Source organism: Cavia porcellus, unplaced genomic scaffold, assembly GCF_034190915.1.
Source record: "Cavia porcellus strain 051 isolate PalLab524CR breed Dunkin Hartley unplaced genomic scaffold, mCavPor4.1 scaffold_26, whole genome shotgun sequence".
Classification (NCBI taxonomy): domain Eukaryota; kingdom Metazoa; phylum Chordata; class Mammalia; order Rodentia; family Caviidae; genus Cavia; species Cavia porcellus.
Window position 1 is genome coordinate 46,427,767 of NW_026947509.1, and position 8,666 is coordinate 46,436,432.

An 8,666-nucleotide genomic window follows, 5' to 3' on the forward strand; every position below is an offset into this window, starting at 1 on the left:
GCCGAAGGTGTAACAGGCGGTTCCGCGGCACAGCCCTCCAAGTGCACTCTAGGGCTGCTAAGGTTCCGCCCGGGCCCATCCGCGGGGGAGCACGAGCGTCACCTGCAGGCGGGAACGCGCGCTGGGCTTGGGGTCCCGGGCTCTGAAATCCGTCTGGGGCGGGGAAGCGCCCCCAAGCGGCCCCTTTCAGGCCTTAAACTGGAGCCTGTGGCGAAGCGTGGCTTCTGCCGAGGGCTCTCGGGGTTACCGGAGTGCAACTTGTGGACGCACGCGAGCGGCCGTGCAGCTGCCAATGTTGCCTGCTACCACCATCACGAGGTCTCGTGGGCTTCTGTATCTCTACTTCCCGTTACTACTGTTTACTATAAATAAGCCCTATCTATCATTTGCATTAGAAAATAATAAAGCAAACAGGGTGCGGTAGTATGGCGCGCATCTGTAATTCCAGTACTGTAGAAAGCCGAGGCAGGAGGATCCAAGTTCCAGGGCAGGCAAGTAACAGAATGAACGAGATCCTGTGTCAAAAAGTAAAATAAAAAAAGACTGGGAATGTAGGTCAGTGAGAAAGCGCTGTCTCTGTCTTATCCTCTATCTTATCTCTATCCTTATAAAAATAAAAAGTTTATTTTCTGGGTTCCAATAAAGCTAAGCTAGAAAATTGATTAAATAAACCTAGTTTCTCAGAAATTTATTCTTTCATTTCTTAGTCTTGAAAAGAGCATTTTTATTCTTATGTGTAATGTAATTAATAGCCTGCTTGTATGCCTAAGATTCAAAATTTATTTTTCAAAATTATGTGTGGCGTTGGATTTTAACATTACCTTTAGAAGATGATTATGGAGCGTGCTAGTTGTGTGCATTTTGCTCACTACAGGGCGCTGGCATTTTTCCCAAATAGAAAAGGAGGAGGAGGAAAGCATCCCTCCACCATGTTAGGTTGGGATGTAGATTGAAAAATATTAGCAGCCACTTCTTTATTTTTGCAGGAATGTGAATGTGCTTGTATTTTCATCTCAGAGTCTAAGTCATCTAAGATTGTTTTGTTCTATATCATGTGTAGTGGTTGATTGTGTCAATTTGAGACATTTAGAAGCTTAACTAAATGCCTGTAGCAATTCTATACCCAAGGATATAGAAGAAGACCCACCCTAGGGTGGCTCATCACTGGAGGGATAAAAGGGAAAGAGGAAGGATGAATGCATTCCATTCTTGGGAGAAGCTCCAGTCTTCTCCTTTGGTTTGGACCTAGACTCCTGGCTTCCAGTGTAGACCCTTGAACTTTCCAGCACAGGTTCTTTAGCCTTTCATCGTAGAGCCTTTGGCCTTCTGGCACAGACCCATCAGCCTGCTGGTGTGGACTTGCACAAGACACTAGGGTGAACTCCAGACCTTGGATTGAATCCTTTGGCCTCCAGTATGTAGACACCCTCTGCACGCTTCCTCATCGGACTCTGTGGCTGACCATCATAAGCCAATCTTGTTGATTCTTTTACATCTGTATATCTCTGTGTTACAACTGTTCTCTCTAGTAAAACCCTGACTAATACATCATGTCAGTCTCATAGTTTATGATCCCTTGATTCCTACTAAAAGTAAACATTTATATGAATTCTTGATCTAGAAAGGATTTAGATGCATGTGCAGTATTGGTGATATGTAAGGAAAATGAGATTAAAAAGAAAATCAATACCTGCACAGGGACAGGGTATTCTAAAGAACATCTTCCATCAAATTCTAAACATTGGCAAGAGATAGACTGCTGATTTGATATCAGGAACTTGGCTGTGATCCCTATCTCCCTGTTTGAGGGGTATGGCAAAAAGATGGAACAACAAACAGGAATTTAGTAAAGCAGGGGGATTGGGAGGTCAGTGCCTCAGGATGGGCAGAGACAATGATACTCCACTTAGTGAATATACAGAGGAATCAGAGTGGTTATCAGATGACCTGGAGACAGGTGGTTATCTTATGCTAATTGATGAGGACAGTGGGGAGAGATGGCAGGTTAAGAAAGTTTGGCCTTTCCCCAAGGTGAAACCCTATTTTTATTATCTCTGGATAATAAAAGGAACCAGGATGACTTTAGCTGGTGCAGTCTTGCCTTGGGGCATCACAGCATCATGGAACCATTGAGGCTTTAACTGTGATGGGAGGCACATGGAATTTTGTTCCTGTAAACCATAGCTGGCCACATAGCAAAGCACTAGGCCTTTGACAAGCCCTAATCACAATTTAATTATGAAATGTTTTTCCCCTAACAATTATATAGAATGGGCCTTTACAATTTGGTTCTAAATCAATTCGTATGAAACATGGCACTTATAAGGAGAGGGATACTCACATTTAAAATGGTACTTTAAGTAAGTGATATGTGAACTGTTTTTTAATTGAAAAACATTTTTTTGGTCCATCCCTGGGATTGACTTTCTTAAAATACTACTAAAAATACACATTTAAAAATAAATCTTGGCCAAATAAATAAATCTTGGGCAGGGCGGGTGTGGTGGCACATGCCTGCTGTGAATTTCAGGCTAGCCCAGGTAACAGCGACTTGAAGTACATAGAGAAAACATGTCTCAAAAAAACCAAAGCTCTAATGAATGCGGGCAAGAGACCACTCCACGGGCTTTCATGATAGCAACAAGGCATATGGCATTATACCTGTGTGCAGGCAGGCAGAGAGTGGTCAGGCTGTCTGTTGGGAATGAAGGGTAATGTGTCCCTTTTTATAGGGAAGGAAACAGGCAGGGGACACATTAGGCAGGAAGATTTTAATAAACATCTGTAGTCAAAGTTCTCTGACTGCCTTGTGTCTCAGTGGGCAGGGTCCTTGAAGTTCCCTTGTAAATTTTTGGGTGTCTCCATGTGTCCCCCTGGTGGGGGGGGCAAAATTCCTTGTCCTAGTTTATCTCTTCCCTGTGCATGTCTGATGACAGCTTTGGTGTTGGCTGAGTTTCTTGCTGAGGATAGTGCTTCTGTTGGCAAGCGGGTTGGGGGCTGAAAGTCAGGTCCTATTGGAACCTTACAAGACCCCCCCCCAAAGAAAAACCCCAAACAAAACAACCAAAGTTTGTGATTGTTATTATACAACACTATTAGTGTGCTAAACAGCTATTGAATCCTACCTTTTTTTTTTTTTTTGGTACGGGGGATCGAACTCAGGATCTCGCACTTGCCAGGCAAGTGCTTATGCTGCTGAGCTAAATCCCCAGCCCTGAATCCTACTCTTTAAATTTATAAATTGTGTAGTAAGCAAATCTTGAGTTCAATAAAGTTGTTTTATTTAAAATAAAAATATACTCATCATAAGAGTTCTTATATGACTAAAATAATACATTCATAAGTTAATAATAAATTAATAATAAATAATAAAATACTAAATAGCTGGAAAGGCAAAACATGAACAACATCAACAAAATTTAACAACTGGTGTTTGGAATCAAATTACTGCTTAAACTGTGAGTATGAAGCTAGCTGTTCACATGTAAGTTTTTTTCTCTGACCTGTTCATTTTTATTTTCTGTCACTGGAGAGTGAACACAGCCAGTGCACTGATCTACATCCTCAGCCCTTTTTAATTTTTTTATTTTGAGACATGGTCTCCTTAAGACCTCGGGTGTCCAGGTGGGGGCTCCAATATTCCATGCTTCTGCCTCAGTCTCCAGAGTGCTGGGGTTATAGGCATGCACTGCCATCCTGGCTTCACTGGCCAATCTCTATTGGATGCCAAATGATGCTTAATTTAGCCAGTGACTTTCCCCTGTATGGTTAATGTTGTGTGTCTTGACATCATTTCTTTTATGTGACTAATAAAAGAATCTGAACATTTTAATAATATCTGTGCCCAAGTACTATAAACACCAAAATAAACCTGGGTCATGAGATCTTTCTGAGTATATGATTTTGGGATGCTCTTAAGAGTTAGGGTTTATAAAATGAAATTATCTTAAATCTCCATAGAGCTGGGCATGGTGGTGTTCATCTATAATCCCACCACTCAGGAGGCTGAGGCAAGAGGATCATTGCTGCGAGTTTGAGTCCAGCCTGGGCTACAAAGTGAGTGCAAGGCCAGCCTGAACTGCATAAAGAGAGCCTTGTCTCAGAAAGACCCCCCCCCCGCAAAATCCTAAGGTTGTTTACTGTCATTTTGATGATCTCAAACAAACAAACAAATGACAAGGTAGAATGAACAAGGCCTGATCATCCTTATCCGTGAAGATTCTGAGAGGGACAACAGAGAAGGTGACTTGAGCTGGAGTCCGAGTGACAGGTTAAGGAGAAGTAGAAAAGCACACTCACAGATTTGATGGCCAAGGTAGTTAAGGTTAAGGTTCACTAAGTCAGAAACCCTGTGGAATAGTACAATAAGGATGTCCCGGAGCCGGGAGAGACATCTGGGCTGGAGAGAGGATTCTGGGAATCTTTAGCATAGAGTAAGAGTAATTGAAGGCACAGTGAGATTATTTGGGACTACAGCCTCAGGCTGAACTTGGATACTTACCCAGAAGAAGGGAGCTCACCACAGAGAACCTGGCGGTGGGAGAACCAGCAAGCACTCCAACAATGGAAGCCAGCAGATAAAGCTCTCAAAAAGGAGGGAGCACCATGAAGTGATTTTAAAAAGTGCTTTAAAATAATTTTGGCAAGTAGGTACTCCTTTGTGCATGCACTTTTAGTAAAAGGATTTTAGGAGCGAGATTCTGATGGAAAGTATACTACAGGAGTTTGGAGGTATGGAAAGAGACAAAAACCTTGCAAGACAGTTGACTGTGAAGTGAAAAAAAAGCATAAAAGGTCTTATTTACTTGTATTAGTTAAGCTTATTGGTGCATTTTGGATATACACTGGACCACATTCATCGTAGGGGATTTTTACCTGTACCGGATACAACTTGATTTTCCCCCCTCATTCCTCCTCATACTTTCCTTTCAACCCCTCTTTCTCTCCTTATTTACAAAAGCTTTGTTCTATTTTTTCTTCCTTTATTCACTTTTTTCTTTCCCTTCCTTCCTTCCTTCTTCCCCCATCCCGAGGTCCCCTTCCCATTTGAACATTTTCTTCCTATATCACAATATCTATCATACATTTTGGAACTTATTTACACCTTCAGTTTCTCACACCAGAGAAACTGTGTGATATTTACACGTGTGTCCAATGTTATAAGGTTTTATTAAACATAATTTTCAATGACTTCATCTTCTATAATTTGTATTATTTGCCTGTCATATGTATTGTTTTTGCTAGTTTTCTCATTTATTTTGTTTTAATAACTATGACAAACAACTTTTTTCAAACAGTTGGATCAGTTCTGTCGGCCAGATGACTAAACTTGAAATTATTGGATGAGAGTAAAAACATCAAGTTGCATCATAGATCCACCAAATGATTTTGTAGAAGGGATACACTAACATATTTTCATATGCAGTATAGTGAGTGCTAACCCATTGTATTGTCACAACTGAGTTTCATGATTTTTGAAGATGACTTTGCATTACCTACTGAAGCATACAGTAGAAACTGGTTGATTCAAGGCTTGGAGCAGGGAACATTCAAGATGTGTACGCTGGATCAGAAAACAAGCACTTTCAACACGTTAGATGTAGAAGACATCAATGTCAAAAACAAGGGCTTTTCTTGCTCAAACAAGAGAAGCTAACTAGACAAATGAGATTATATCAAACTACAAAGCAACTGGAAAGCTAGAGAAACAAGATAAAATGACAACCTATATAAAAAATATACAAAAATAAAGTCAAACTGGATTAAATATCTAAATGCAGGACCTGAGAATGTAAATTATTAGAACAAAACCTAGAAGATAAGTGCCACAACATTGACCTAGGTAATGATTTTGGGGGTAGGTATTGCTCAAAAGCTCAGATGACAAAAACAAAATCGTTAAATGAGATTATAGCAAACTAAAAAGGGCTCAAAAGTTAGGGAAACAATCAAAAGAATAAATAGACAACCTATGGAATGGGAGAAAATATTGACAAACCACACATCTAGTAAGGCACTACTATCCAAATCTACAAGGAACTCAAATAGCTCATTAGTAAGAAAACATATAACCCAATTATAATACAGGCAAAGTGTTATGGATCAAAAACTGGTGGTCAACTTAATGCCAGCTGGATTACATTAGCAGGACGCTGAGCGTAGATGTTTCACCTGAAGAAAGTTGCTAGCATAAATAGAGATGGGGTGAAGAAGCTGTGTGTTGAGGTACATTGAGGTATTGAGACATTGTGGGGTTTTCTACGAGTTGCTGTTTGAACTGTTAGGTTCTTCTGGAGAAGCTCTGGTCCTCACATAGAGTGTTGTTTTTTGGCTCAGGAGGGGAAGATGTGTGCCGCTTGGTCTCCAGGAGAAACTCGTCACGCTGACTTCCTGACATGTACTCAAGAATGCTTATCGTTGGAGGAGCTCGGGGCCTCCGTGTCGCTGAGGATGGCTGTGGTGCTTTTTAGGGCAGCCCTGGTCTTTGTTTTGACCATGACTTCTCGGCTCCAGTGTAGAACCCTCAACCTACCAGCACAGCTCCTACACCCTGCTGGCATAGACTTTTTAGCTTTCAATGCTGATCTTTAGGACTTCCCAGCCCAGATCTGTAAAAGAGACTGGTGTGAGTCCTTCTTGTGGGCTCTAGACCTCCAGGTGGATTTGTGGGAGGCATTGTCATGGCTCTAGGTTTTCCTTTGGACTCATGCAGGACATTGCTGTGGAATTCAAGCCCTTGGCTGAATATTCTATGTCTTTAGTGTTGTGGATAGATTTCTTGCACTTTATTGTGTGTTACTCTGGGTGACCATCATAAAATAATATTGTAAATTGTGTCCTGTTCTAATGGTTCTCCTCACAACCCCTGACTACAATAGCAACCATTGCATATTAGTGGCAGGGAATGAGTTTTCTATCTACTTTCCCACAGAAATCAAACCAGAAGCTCACATAGATATTGGATTGTAGGCTTCCTGAGGATACAGACTTTTGTTACATTGACAGTTTTATCCTTAAGGTAATGCCTAACTAACACATTGCTGTTACAGTTAGTGACAAAAGAATGTCTGTCAAATGGATATTTCTTTTTACCATATATATGGAGCTTCTCTGTACAACAGGTGCTTCTTGCCTGGACTGTTCATATTATCTCTGGGTTTATTTTATATTTTATTACAAATTTATGAAATATTAACACCTGGTGGGTTCATTTAAGGACTTTATTTTTGAGACAGGTTATCTCTATGTGGTTTTAGGCTGGCCTTGTACTCTATATAGTGCAGGCTAACTGAATTGGGTAATCCTCCTGTCTCAGCCTTCCAAGTGCTGAGATTATAGGCATGTGCCACCACACCCAGAAAATTTAAAGACTTTGTCTTTTCTTTTCTTTTAAAGAAAGCACAGACTTGAGAACCTTTATGGGCTGATGAGGAAGTCATTGGAAAAGGTTTGGTTGCAAATACAGGGCAAGCGTCCAGGGACTGGGTCCCAGGCAGATTGCACTGGGATAGAACAGGCTTCCTTCTCCCAGAGGAAGGGAAGAGAGGAGGCCAGGGTAGAACCGGAGGCAGGTGGATGTTGAGGTGGGATTAGCTGGGTCCTTAAACATTGCACTCAAAAGAAATTTTTCCATGGGGAGATGAGCTTCTTTGCTGGAAATGATAATCAAGGTAAAGGGAAGGAGAGGTTTCAAACAGCTGCGAACAATGGAAGAAGCAGCTAAATACAAGCTCTAGGAAGTCTGCTGAAGCTCCGGAGAACAACCAGAACTGGTGCTGGTGCCAACCTGCAGGTTTCTGTGGCACAGCTCCAGCAGTGGAAGAGACCAACTGAGGAGAAATGGGTGGAGATTTGCCAAAAGTTTTGAGGAGCAGGATCTGCAGAATTGAATAAAAATAGCACCTCTGATTTCAGTCCAAAGGTTTGGTTATACTTTCTATAATTACTTCCACAGCACTCTGAACAGGAAAACAATGATCTGAGCAGTCAGGATTTAGTAAACTTATCTGAATTCGCATTTACAACACAAAATATGAGTGAACATGACTCACTCCGTGTCAGGGATTGTGCCAGTTGCTTTATTTGCCTTATTATACTTAACCCTTAAAAAAAAAAAAACCAAACAAACTATGTATGAAATGGTATTGCCATTATTAACCTCAGAGAACCAGGCAGACTTTGGGGAGATGGGGAATGGGAAGGTGGAGAGAGAAAGGTAAGGGATCAAGACACAATGTATGTGCGTACTAATTTCCCTGAACGAATGTAATTATCAAGCATCGCAAACAGACAGTAATAAACTAAAAAAAATCCACACCTCCCTGTCGCCACCCCCTACCCCCCAAAGAAAGAAGCTATTTGTCTAAGGCTCTCTGCTAATTACTGGAGGCGCTTGTAAGTGTGATGTGAAGCTTCTTATTTCTCAACTGATCTATGCTACACATGCGAAAGCCAGCACTGTCCCGGGTGCGCGTGATGCTCACGTGGGCTGAAGGGCTTGCTTCCCACAATTTCTGTCAAACTGACGAGTTCGACACTCTCTGCATTGGACTGCTTTAGCTTGAGCATCTGATCCGTGCGTCAGGCGGGTGGGGAGCAGGGGGTGGAGCTTGTGCTCGGGATCCGTAGAGCATTGGCGGAGAGGAGGAACAGGGGGTGGAGCTTAG